At 41.2% G+C, this 12,811-nt stretch overlaps 1 pseudogene across 1 annotated transcript; it reads right to left on the reverse strand.

The window, feature by feature from the left end:
- Positions 1-42: 42 nt before the first annotated feature.
- Positions 43-1,008, reverse strand: LOC306664860 (S-adenosylmethionine decarboxylase proenzyme-like; annotated as a pseudogene). The gene is made up of 2 exons: positions 899-1,008; positions 43-554 (listed from the first exon to the last, which is right to left on the reverse strand). The product of its transcript is annotated as an S-adenosylmethionine decarboxylase proenzyme-like (transcript).
- Between the last annotated feature and the right edge of the window lie 11,803 nt (positions 1,009-12,811).

The raw sequence follows: 12,811 nt of genomic DNA on the forward strand, positions 1-12,811 counted from the left end.
ATGTGTGTTCTCTTTTTGCATTTTTTCTTCATTTTCCTTAAATCACCTCTGCTGTTGTTGCTGCTTCTTGGCAACACTGGTAAAAACAAAGCTCTAATCATTGAACATATAAAACCTTCAATCTTCTGGGGTGAAGAAAGCACTGTGTGGCATTTAGAACTCTAATTAACAAACAAGGTGGTCACAAATTTTCCTGACTTGAAGACTTCTATAACTTTCTTGATCAGGACATCCTAAGAGGTCTGACTTAAGTTTGCTTCTAAAGTAACATAAAAAAATTATGGTTCTGGAGTGATGTGAATAGCCCAGTAAGTTCCATCGAATTTCTTTCCATTCATTGAATATCTGCAATGATTGAACAGTATGGTGTCAATGACAGAACCTGGTGTCAGGTCACAAATTCCACTTTCACGTGTGACATCCTTTGCGGTAACACATCTTTCATGTAGAACTGGTCCATTACTGCTGGGTCAAGCCCACTCATCAAAATTTCCAGGATTTGATCTGACTGATGTATTATCTGACTCCTTAGGAAATCCAGATTATACAAGTACAAATAGTCAGAATTCATATGTCCCATACAATGTGCTGCTCCCTTTGGGAAAACTGCACCTATTTCTTCCTGGAAATTCTGATGTGGGTATCCTTGATGAGACAGTTTCATGAAATTCTTACAAGAATAAAAGAAGCTTTGAATTGAGTCAAACCCACTGTAATCCCTAGAAAGCTTCAATAGGGGAACCAGCGCTTTCAGCAAGAGGGTGGTACCACAGGTCTTCAAAATACAACATCTCTTGGAGACAAACATGCTACTCTCACTGAGTGTGTAAACTTCCTGCTTGTCAGTCTTTGTCACACTTATGCTTGAACATTGCACATCCTTCAAAAGTATTCAGATCTTGGGATAGCGCAAAGATCTCCAGACCCTTGGTTTGTGTCGTGTTGCTGCTGGGAGAACCAAACCTCCAGTAACTTGTTGGTCCCTTCGAAAAAATGTGCAACTTCCATCACTGTGAGACTGCGAACAACCAACAACCATAGAAAATCAACTAAATTAAGTCTCTTCTCCCACCACTGCCGCCACCTGTGGATTATTTCAGCTGTACTCAAGTTCAGGTTCCTTTTTTTTTGCTATAATTTTATATTAAATTTTTTTAAAAAGGATTAATAAAATTTTCCCAGTTTTGTGTATATGTGTATGAGTGAAAGTTGAACATGAGTCTGTTGGAAATGGAGGCAGAAACAGTTCAGTCTCTTGTGGTCTGCTGCTTTCCCTTTACAGAGTAGAGCAAGTGCTAGCTAATGTTGCTGGTCATACTGTGTAAGCCTCTTTGGATATTCCTGGCTAAAAAGCTTTTCTTCCCTATTTGTGACTGTCATCCTCTCTGATAAAACAGCAGCTTTGGAAGATTTGTGTGAAAGGACAAGGTCACCCCCTAGCTAGCTATTCTACCATCACATTCAAAGGAGACCTTTTAAGAGAGAGAGAGAGAGAGAGAGAAATTGGTTTCCTTTCCAATTTCTGGGCTTCGCTTCTCACTAATCTGCTTAATGCATTGCTGGGCTTTTACATGTTATAAATTATTCATTTCTGAGATGATACATACATGCCTTTAGGAATGGCTGGTCTCATACATAAACATGGGTCAGTAACATAGATGAACCTCTATAAAGAAATGGAATCCCTACTTTACACCCCCAGGGGCTGGGGGAGCTCCAATAGCTAAGCTTATATTCTCCAACTCACCCTCTTAGTTGAATGAAGACTGGCCAGTCACTTCTCTTACCTGGGTAGCTGAAGTTGAGATTCTTGTTTATCACTTCTATTGAGGCCTGGTAAATTTAGAAGGGGCACAGTGATCGCTTTCCATATTATAGGTAGAAAAGTAGAGAAAGCAGGTTTATTAGTAAAGTTACAGGTTCTAACTTTTTATTAAATAAAACCTAATATACTCCAAGCTCAAATGACATATAAATGTTCCCTTTTGTATACTAATTTGAACCTAAGTAGACTTGGCAGGGTTAATAATCATATTAGCTCCATGGAGTTGGGTTCCCAGGCTCTTCTGTCTTATTGCTCTGCCATCCTCAACCGACGGTTTCCATCTCTAGGTCAGAAACAGTAACTTCTCGTGTCATGTTAGACACAACTAGTCAGCAAGGAGAAAGAAAGGGAGGCTCTCCCTCCTTTTTATTTAAGAGCATCACCTGGAAGTTTTATATCTCCCATTGGCCAGAGCTGAGTCAATTCCTACATTGTGGAAAAGGAGCCTTGGAAGAAATTCTTCAGCTGAGTAGCCATCTGTCCATCTAAAACTCTTCTTTTATAGGAGAGGAAGAGTGAGAGACAGGTTCAACATGAAGTCTCAACTACTCGGAAGCTGATTCATCTGGTCAGCAGGAAATGAGCATAAAATAGAGACTCAGAGAAAAAGTGGTAGAGAAATAGTTGGATCTCCAGGAGGCAAGGACAGTAATCTGGGTTCCTGTTGGCACTCAGTTCTTGGGTTCAGTCCCTCACTGAGACCCAGAAGTTTTTCTTCCCTTGTTTATAATAATCCCTGGCTTTGCATAAGCCAGTCCAAGTGGCTTTCTGCTTCTTGACACCCAGAAGCATTGATTAAGACAGTCAAACCAATTATTTGCTCCTAGAGGTCAAGGGCCACCTTCTACTTTTTTATTCCTGACCCAAGATTTAAGTAGTACCCATGCTCAGAAGGTGAATATTGATTTGATTTAATGTATTGCTTCTTGTTGCAGCTGAATGAATTTATCATATATCTGCATCATTTTTGCCAGTTATATAACATAAGACTTCCAAATTGCCTCAAAAAACAGAAAGGGTGGAGTAACAAGGCAATCAGGGACTGTCTCAGTTCAAAAACTGAAGAGGAAAATATTAACCGTTTGGGCACAGGCTTTCCCTGAAATCTGTCAGCACTGAGGGCTGGGCCGTCTGTCTGCAACAGCAAAACCCCAACACTGGATCTTCACCACACTGTTATGCAAACCAGAAGGCTACAGGGCTTGCTTCCCTCCCCAGAGTGGACAAATGCTTGTGAGTTAAATACCAATGCAATCAGCTCACCCTCAAATGAAAACGTTCTTTGCCAGAGATCTGGAGAAGAGTCTCACATGGAACATTTTTTTAAATTTAACCAGCTGGAGAGAAGTACCATTTTATTAAACCTTTTTAAAATGAAGATTTGCTTTTAAATGGAAAATCTGCATTCCATCAAAGGAATGAAAAACAATGCTCTTGACTAGTTCATTTGATACAAAGTCTAGCACAACAACACAACTCAAATACATGGTTTTACTGATCATCCTCAACAGAAAATAAAGCACCAGGATGTGAGAGGTGTGCCTCACAAGCACTTTTAAACCGCCTTATGTGGTATTGTAATAAAAACTTCAGGATTCATGTTAAACCAAAGAATTTTACATGTCTGCCTGGCATGTGGAAGGTATTCAATTGATTTTTGCTGAATGTTTCAATGGATGCTCATACTGCAGACTAGCAACATTTATAATATGGCACATTAACGTTTAACTGTTAAAACTTCCAGATTTGTGACTGAATATTGCAATTAGCTTCTCTTAGACTGGGAAGGAAATCAAGCCTGTAATGGAAGGGTAAATGATCTATTGGGGTGGGAGGACTGAGCCACAGAGCTTTTAATGTATAATTACCTCAAAATTGTAAATTACAGCATTGCTACTTTCTGCTTCGCTCTATGCAACACAGCTAAATTTTACAGTGCTGAAGCTCTTATGTCCTTATAATTTTAGAGAAGGGTCACTAATGACAGAATATTGCTGGGCAGCATTTTTATCTTTTACTCACTCAAGAATATTTTTTCAAATCCTCTGAGTCTTTTTATAAAAATGATATGTTCACCTACATAGATAATGCTTCTATACTAGCATCCCTCACCCCCCAAAAAACTATTTCTTGCAGAGGTAACTAGTTCAGCACTGTAAGACACCCCCACCCCAAGATCACCCCCAGATTTTCTGATTCCCCAAAAGGACTCAGGGGACCCACATGCAATTGCACTCACGACTGTGACTCATTATAACAAAATGATGCCAGCTCTATCAGCAAATGGAAAAGAAATATGGGGAGAAGCTTGGGGAAAATCAGGCCCAAGCTCCCAAGGGCCCTGTCTGTCCCAGGAGAGTCACAAAGGACACACGTCCAGCAATAAACCTATGAAACAGTTCTTCAGTAAGAAAAGGTGAGAATTGTTGTCAACAGACGACATTCATTAGACATTCATTAGAGACTCCGCGCCCAAGTTTTTATTGGGAAAACAGAATCTACTTGGTATACATGCAAATTCCAGACTCCCCAAAGGAAAGCAGGTGTTCATCATAAACCATATTGTTTGCACAAACAGTTTAGGCACTGTGAGCCACTCTTATCAGTTAATGATGGGAACCCTTTCAAAATCTGAATTCCCAGACACCAGTCAACGATCATCCTTGCAATCAGGCTTTCTGTGGGGCGGGGATAGTAGTTTGGGTCTGCTGTGTTAACTCTTTGCTGCACAAATACTACCATTAAAGTACCAATAGTCACATAGTGACATTAATACATTGACATTTTCTCTTTTCTCTCTGTATATTTCCTTTCATCCTTCCTTCTTTCCCTTTCTTATAACTAGGAACAAACACAGAACTTTGTGCATGCTAGGTGAGCACTCTACCGCTGAGCTACACCCCCAGTCCCTAGTTTGAGGTTTTCTTCAACGAGTTGGTGTCTAGTCCCTTTCTTAAATCATTTTGCAATTAATACATATGGAACCTTTATCATGTGCCAGCAACATGGTTTAAATCATTTAAGTATTACAATAAACCTACGAAACAGGTCCTATGTTTTTGTCCTTTGTACAGATGAGAACACATCTGTACAGTTGAGTGAGTTAAATAATTTGCCCAAACAACTAATAATGGGTAGTGCTGGGATTGGACCAGAAGGGGCAAACTCTAAACATGGGCCCTGGAGGAGTTCTTAGCAATTTCATCAAACACCTTCCTTTTCTTCTCCTCCTCCTCTTCTTTCTTTTAATATAGTCATAATCTCTCTCTCTCTCTCTCTCTCTCTCTCTCTCTCTTTCTCTCTCTCTCACACACACACACACACACACACCTACATCTCTCTGTGTTGCATTGATAGAACACAAATACAGTGAAGTTTAGAACTGGTGCAGGCTGACCCTCACGCATATGTTAAGATGAATGTGTAATTAGGCACAAGAACTGATTGTTCAGTTTATATGCTGCATCCTTAAAATGCAAACAACACATTAACTCTTGAAACTCAGCAGAAGGACTCTAGTGCAAGAAACCTGGGCCTGGGCTTAGTTGGTAGAGTGCTTGCCTAGCATGCACAAGGCCCTGGGTTCAATCCCCAGCAACACACACACACAAGAAAAAAACCTGGGCCAGCTCCACCAAAAAGTAATAAGTGCTTTAATTGATTGTTCGTTTAGATGTTTGTAAATTGTTTTGGTATTTTTCAAAGTTTAGAAGACCCAATGTCTTATTTGAAATAATGCCCATATTCATCGTCATTACATTCTTTTTTAGTTCTTACAATGTGGAAAGCACAGATTACTTTTTAAAAGAAATTTATAAACAATAGAAATCTATTTTTCACTGTTCTTGGGACTAGGAAGCACAAGACAAAGGCACTGATAGGTTTGGGGTCTGGCGAGGGTTTGGTATATGCTTCCAAGATGGCACCTTAGAGACTGCATCTGCCTGCTGTTCTCTTTCAAGAGATGGGTCACTGGTAGGACCCCTGGAGCTTACCTTCAAAAATTTGACTAAGATTCTCACTCTTGCCACCTCTGATCAAACTCTTGTGGTTAGACTGGTAGATACAGCCTCAATATGGGCTACTGTTTCTGTCAGGGTGCACAGAATATAGGCTTTATCAAGAGGCATTCTAGAATGGATTATTTCTGATATCTACTCAGCAAAAGAAAGCATGCTAGCTCTTTGTACTTAAGATACATTTTAAAAATGAACTTCAAAAATAAAGTAAAAGAGCCATGTACAACCCAAAGTGTCTGATGCCTGCCTGCCTGGTGTTTCCCGTTTCCAATGGAGCTCATTCCTGCCCAAGTGAGGCCAGACACTGCTGTCACACAGCAGACACAGCCAAACATGTGGGTTTGATTTGTCAGAAAACTAAGTCGGGGACCCCACTGCCATTTGAAGGACCTAGTCTGCTTCAGAGACCTTACAAAGGCAAGTAGGATTCTGCACCTGGTTGCTAATATCCTGAAGGCAGGAAGGGAAGCAAGTTTTGACAAAGAACAAAGAGTCACAGGGCTGTCAGGAAATTGAAGTTGAAAATATTTCAGAAAGTACGAAATTTAGGGAATGATGACAGTTGTTTCTTCTTTGCAGTTGATTCTTTCAGGGTTGTATCCCAAGGTGATGGCAATTTTCGCTGCTTTTTTTTTTTTTTTTTTTCCCAAAGTGTTTTCACATTTATCATCTCACACCATACGCACAGTAACCTGGGAGGGAGGACAGATCTGAATTTATTATGCCTATTTCACAGATGGAACTTAGGCAAAAGCATAAGGAGACTTTCCCTGTAACTCAAGATTAGTGACTTACAGTCTTTTAATCTTGGACAGTGCTTCTCAATCTTTAATGGGCAGACAAAACATCTGGGGATCAGTAGGTACACTAGGTCTGGGGTGGAGTCAAGAGTCTTCATTTCTAATAAGCTCCCAACTGATACACTAAGACATCGGAATGCAGAATGCATTCCAGATGGTCCCTGAGTCATAATGGGTAGATGTGATATTTTTGACTATACAATGGCATGACATTTTCACTTTTAGTACAGTATTTAATAGATTATATAAGAAATTAAACTCTTTATTGTAAAATGGTGTTCTGAGCATGATTAAGGTAGGTGAGGCTAAGCTATGATATGTGATAGATAAGGTATATTAAAGAAAGTTTCAACTTAGGACATTTTCAACTTACTATGAGTTATCAGAACATAACCCCATTCTATATCAAGGAACATCTGTACTTTTAATTTGACTTTTTTTTTCTTATTGTGAAATAAAACTACATTCATAAAAAGCAGAAAAATTGCATGAATACTGGTTGGGTGCTGTGGTATGTGCCTATAATCCCAGCAATTCAGGCTAAGGCAGGAGGAAAACAAGTCCAAGGTTAACCTCATCGACTTAAGGAGACCCTGTCTCAAAAAAGTTGGAGGTGTATCTCAATGGTAGAATACTCTCGGGCTCAATCCAAAGTACTGAATATTGTATGGATACTTTAAAAGATTTTACAGAGAAAATACCTGTAACCTTATTACTAGGTAAGAATTAGAATATTTCCCAAAAGCTTCTTCTCCCTTCCTGATCACTGACCCTATTCCTCTTCCCAGAAAAAGACACTATCTTGACTTTTGTGATAGTTATTCACTTGCTCTAGGAAATCGATTTTTTGAAGAGATTTTGTTTTGTCTTGTTACTGAGTTCCTATTTTGGAATCACCGGTGTTTTGCATGTGGTAAAGGTACAAAGTTCAAAGGCATTGATCTTATCTTTTGAGATCTGTGGTAGGATAAAATCCCTCAGAGGAATCTCACCAGTCCAAGTGCCCAGAAAGAGAGGGTATGACCCACACCAAATTCTAACTCCCAGAACCGAGTGTTGTTGAAAAAATTACTATACTATATTACTATATCAAGCCACTTTTTAATAAATCAGTTAGTTGTTCAAAGTCTATTATTGATGGCCGAACAGATAAGAAATGCCTGCATCCAGAGGAGATAGTGAAACAGACAAGGATGGTGTTCCAACGTGTCGTCTGCCTGAGGGATCTGGCTTCTAGAAGTTCCAATTCCCCTCACTTGATGAAACCAACAGTCCTGATTTTTCAATAAATAAAATTTCCTAAAGCAGCTGTCTGTAAATATGGATCTTCGCTTTATCTAGCTCCCAGTCTGATTAAAGATGGGACTAGCAGCATATTCAAAGAGGCAAAAGCCAGAGCTGTCAGTACTTACCCTCAGGACCAGGTGTCCAGTCTTGGTGTAGCCAAGAGAAAGACCGAACCTCCCCCTACAGCTTGTGAATAAGCCTGGGAAAGCAACAAAGAAGGGAAGAATCAAGGCTCTTGCTTCTCTATAGACCCTTCCTCATGCAACCCGAACCACTACATGTGTCAAGTTAACTACTGCTGGGTAACAAACCACCCTCAAAACTTAGTAGCCTAACACAACAACCTGTTATTTCTCAGGATTCCTTGATTTGGGTGGGAAGATCTTATGCTGATCTTCCCTGGGCATACTTCAGCTGAACTGGAAGGACCAACACACATAGCTGGAGTTGGCACTGGCAATTGTCTGGAGTGCCCTTAGATCTCCTCATTCTTCAGTGTTTGTCCCAGGGCAGCTGAGTCCTCAGGATTTATATGAACCACTTATTAAACCACCGGTAGCATGACATCAGTCATGATGGGAGTATTTACATGACAAAAACTTGCAAATGCTATAAATCAGATTTTCTTTCTCTGGAGTGCTGACTTGCCTGAACACCACTGTCCATACCTGTGTGTGCCCGAGCCTTACATTGTATGTGTTCGTGAAATGGAGTCTTCAGTTAAGAGGCAGAGAGTTGCCAACAATGCTGCAGTCAAAATGTCAAATGGGTCTAGAGATGTGACTGAGTGGTAGGGTGCTTGCCTAGAATGTGCAAGGCCTGGGGTATGATCCCCAGCACTGAGGAAAAAAAGAAAAAAAAAGTCAAACAAATTGTAAAATGAGGAGACTATATCCGGGACAGGTGAGTTTCTACATGGGATACACTGTGATCACTATACACACACACACACATACACGCATGCACGCATGCACACCCCACATACTGTAAACAGAACAGTAGCTCTGTTCCATCAAACTGTTACCGTGTTTGGAGATGGGGAGCCTCTGACTCTGGCATAAATACATAAATACTTATGCCCTAAAATAGAAATGGGATAATCAAGTTTCCCACAGGATGGTAAGTCCTCCGTAAAGATACACTGATGTTGTGACTGAGCGGGACAAAAAGTTGAAAAAGCGGTGAGACAGTTGAAGTAACGCACCTTCTGGTGCACCTTTATCTCTGTCCTCACTGTGTTGTCTATGTTCTGTGTATTTTGATTTCCGCCTTCTGGGGCTCTCTCTGCTCACGTCTCTATATCTCTCCTGGCATTGATTAGAGTGGCTACTTTGTCTATTTTTCTCTCCATTTGTTTGGGTTTCCCTCAGACCTCTGTCTCAGGGGAAGTGGAGTGTGGGCAGCAAGGCTAGCTCTTCCCACATGGCTTGCTCTGCTTCTTAGCGGAGCATTTCCCCAGGACCCTGGACTGCAGCTGTACAGGTCTCCTAACTGACCTGCTGTGTTCCAGGGCTGGTCACATCCTGAGAATGAGTAGTTAGGTCCTGGGGACCTCCTTGTATTACATAGCACCCTGCGTATCTTCTCTGTTTCTTCTACTGCTTTTTTTTTTTTTTTTTTTTTAACTCTCCTTTTATGACTGACAGAAGAAGTGAAGGATAAAACCAAAGTACATAAATATATACTCTCCCTTTTTAGTTGCATTACAAAACTCAATCTCCTCTGCTGGTTTCCCTTCTTCTGCCCATCCTTAAATGTTAGTGTTCCCCAAGGTTTTCTCCTCTGACATTTGGCTTCTGCCTCCTCTCACTCACTGGGTGGTCCCATGTAATTTAATCTACTCTCAATTGCTGAAACTGATGACCTGATCCAGACAGCCCCTGATCCACCCTCCATGTCTCCCTGGCCGTTCTATTGGAATGTCCCGAATGCTCCCAGGGCTTATTGCACCTTGATCTGAACTTATCTATTTCCTCAAACCTCAATTAATGGGAGTCATTCTAAACTTCTTCACTTTCAGACAAATCCTACTGACCTACCTGTTACAGTTATCTATTGCTGCATAATGAACCACCCCAAAACTCAGTGGCTTACAATAATGATTCCTTATTTCTCATGATGCTATAGGTAGTCTGCCTGTTCCTCTATTGGTTTTTCCTCAGCTCATTAACGTGCATGCAAACAGCTCGCGTCGGCTGGGCTGGGAGGCCCAAGAAGGCCTTTCTCACGTGTCTGGCAGTTGATGTTGGCTATGGGTTTTTGGCTAGAAAGCCCCGGCTCTTCTCCACATGACCGCTTGTCCTCCAGTAGGCCAGAATGGCTTTCTTCCATTGGAGACTCAGGGCAGCTATCCAAACCAGAGAGTCTGAACTTGCCAGGTCTGTTATGCCTAAACTTCAGAACTCTTACATCATGTGTACTGCATTTAATTTGTCAAACCAAGTCACAAGGTCAGACCAGGCTTATGGGGGTGGAAAAATGGACTCCACTTCTCATGGGAAAAGCAGCAAGGTCATATTGCGGAGGAGCATACTGGTACCAGAATGGGAGGAATTTGTTGACATTAAACAAACTACCGCATTACCATATTAAGGCACATGGAATTTGTTCTATTCAAGGTCTGTCCCAACCTGATCTGTTTTAGAAGGATAGCTCTAGTACTTTTGCACATTGAGTTGGAAAAACCAGAGATGGGAGATAGAAGCCCAAAAGGACGCTTGTTTCAATGGGTCAGACAAGAAAGCAGAGGACATTGTTTATAGGCTAGGGATGGAAAATTCAAATGGCAAGATGAAGTAGAATTCAGAGAGTTGAGTGTTTAGTGTAAGCTCATCACTAGCATAGGTAACGTAAGGGATGTGTTTAACCTATTAGTAAAACATCAAAGAGCCAACAAAAAGGTACTCAAACTATTTGTTTGTAATGAGTACTTGAAATCTTAAAATAAAAAAATGGGGAAACAATACAAAAAGTTAGTTGGAATGAACTGCGCCCCTTTCCTTTGCCCGATAACAGAATCTTTCAGTTTTATGTTTCAGATGGGGCTGGCGAGCCCCTTATACCACTCCCCCCAATAATGAAATCTTTCTACCCTAGGGCACATGGCCCAAGTGCTGGCCACAGTTGTCCACCCCTGTGGACAGAGCATTGATCCAAGGATGCACAATATGACCCAGATCAGGGCAATAAACTTCCCCACAGGCACTCCTCAGAAGTCTGGCTCTTTCTGTCAGGTTTGCAAAGCCATGGGATGAGAGGGTCAGGCTGCCCAACACGTAGGAAAAGACTGCAGCAGAGTCAAGAGTGTGAGAGATGGAGAACGAAAATTGTGATTGCTCCTGGATCTAGTCATGCCTAAAACAGATGCAGCCCAGATTTCCCTCTTACATAAACCAAGGACTTCCCTTTTTACTAGTTTAAGTTGCACTTCTTACATATGCAACCAAACACATTCTCAATAATACAAACAGAACAACAGATTGAATAACCAGGGTCCTAAAGATTCTGGTCTCTTGCTTCTATGTGCTCCCCTCTGAAGCATCCTGCACACCACTCTATTATTTCCCCAAAATGTTTATTTTGCCATGCAAAAATCTTCTAACAGAACTGTTACTTACATACTATTTTAATTCAGTTCAAATGCAATCCAGATTTAACTTGCCTCTTTCAAAAAACCATATTCTCCTAGTATTCCCTCTTGTCAGATTGATTTGTTGATTCCACCTCAAAAATTACTTTCTCATTCCCTTCTTTGCTTTCTTGCTCATTTCGCCTATTCATCCACCTTGGAGAGCCCTCCCACCCCCCTTCGCCATTGACTCCACCCATACTTAAGGGCCCAATTCAAGTATGCTTCTTCCATAAGTGCTTTCTTCAAACACGACTACCTAAAAGTTCTTTCCCTCTTTTGAACACCTGTTGTACTTACCATCTGTCCTGCTCTTTGCACATGTACTACTTACCATACTGTCTTCTATTGTTATTAAACCCTTTGATTTGTGTTAACTTTGTTTCCCTTATAAAAAAAAGAAGAAGTTTTTGTTTTGTTTTGTTTTGTTTTTTTAAGTGATGGAACCCAGGGCTCGCAGGCCTCGTACGTGCTAGGCAAATGCTCCATCACTGAGCTATATCACCATCCCTTTTTATTTTGAAACAGGGTCTCTCTAAATTGCTGAGGCTGGTCTCAAACTTGTGATGCTCCTCTCTCAGCCTCCTGAGTAGCTGGGATTACAGGTGTGACCTCCCTTACCTAGTTTCCTTATTAAAATTTAAATTGGTGAAATGTTTACTGATGCAGGGTAAACACTCAGTTCTTGGTCTGTTTTCTGTTGCTATAATAGAATATTGGAGACTGAGTAGCTTAAAAGAAATTTATTCCTCACAGTGCTGGAGGCTGGCAAGTCCAACAGCGTGGTGCTGACACCGCGTAAGGACCGCCTGCTTCTTCGTAACAGGCAGGAGGGCAAGCAAGCACGCGCTATATGGAAAGAGAGCAAGGTGCCAAACCTTTCCAACCCGCTCTCTCAATAACCACAGAGATCCACTGGTTCGGGCAGAGCCCTCATGACCGTGACCGACTGATCACCTCTCACTGGGCCCCACCTTCCAACACCACTGCATTGGGGATTAAGTTTCCAACACAGGAATTTGGGGGGGGGGGTGGTGCATAGTCAAACCACAGCTCTCAGTAAGTTGACAGAAGACACTCTGTGCCTGTGCCAGGTCAGAGGGAAATAAATTAGATGGAGACTCTGGTCAAAGAAAAAAGGAATTAAGAGTTGAGATGGAGTAAATCTAAAAAGTAAACACCAGAAAGTGAGTGTTTGTGAGGAAGATTGTGTGAGCTCCTGAATTCTCGCCTCCTTTTCTGTGGTAAAATG

The sequence above is a fragment of the Sciurus vulgaris genome (genome assembly GCF_902686455.1).
Source record: "Sciurus vulgaris genome assembly, chromosome: 1".
NCBI classification, from domain to species: Eukaryota; Metazoa; Chordata; class Mammalia; order Rodentia; family Sciuridae; genus Sciurus; species Sciurus vulgaris.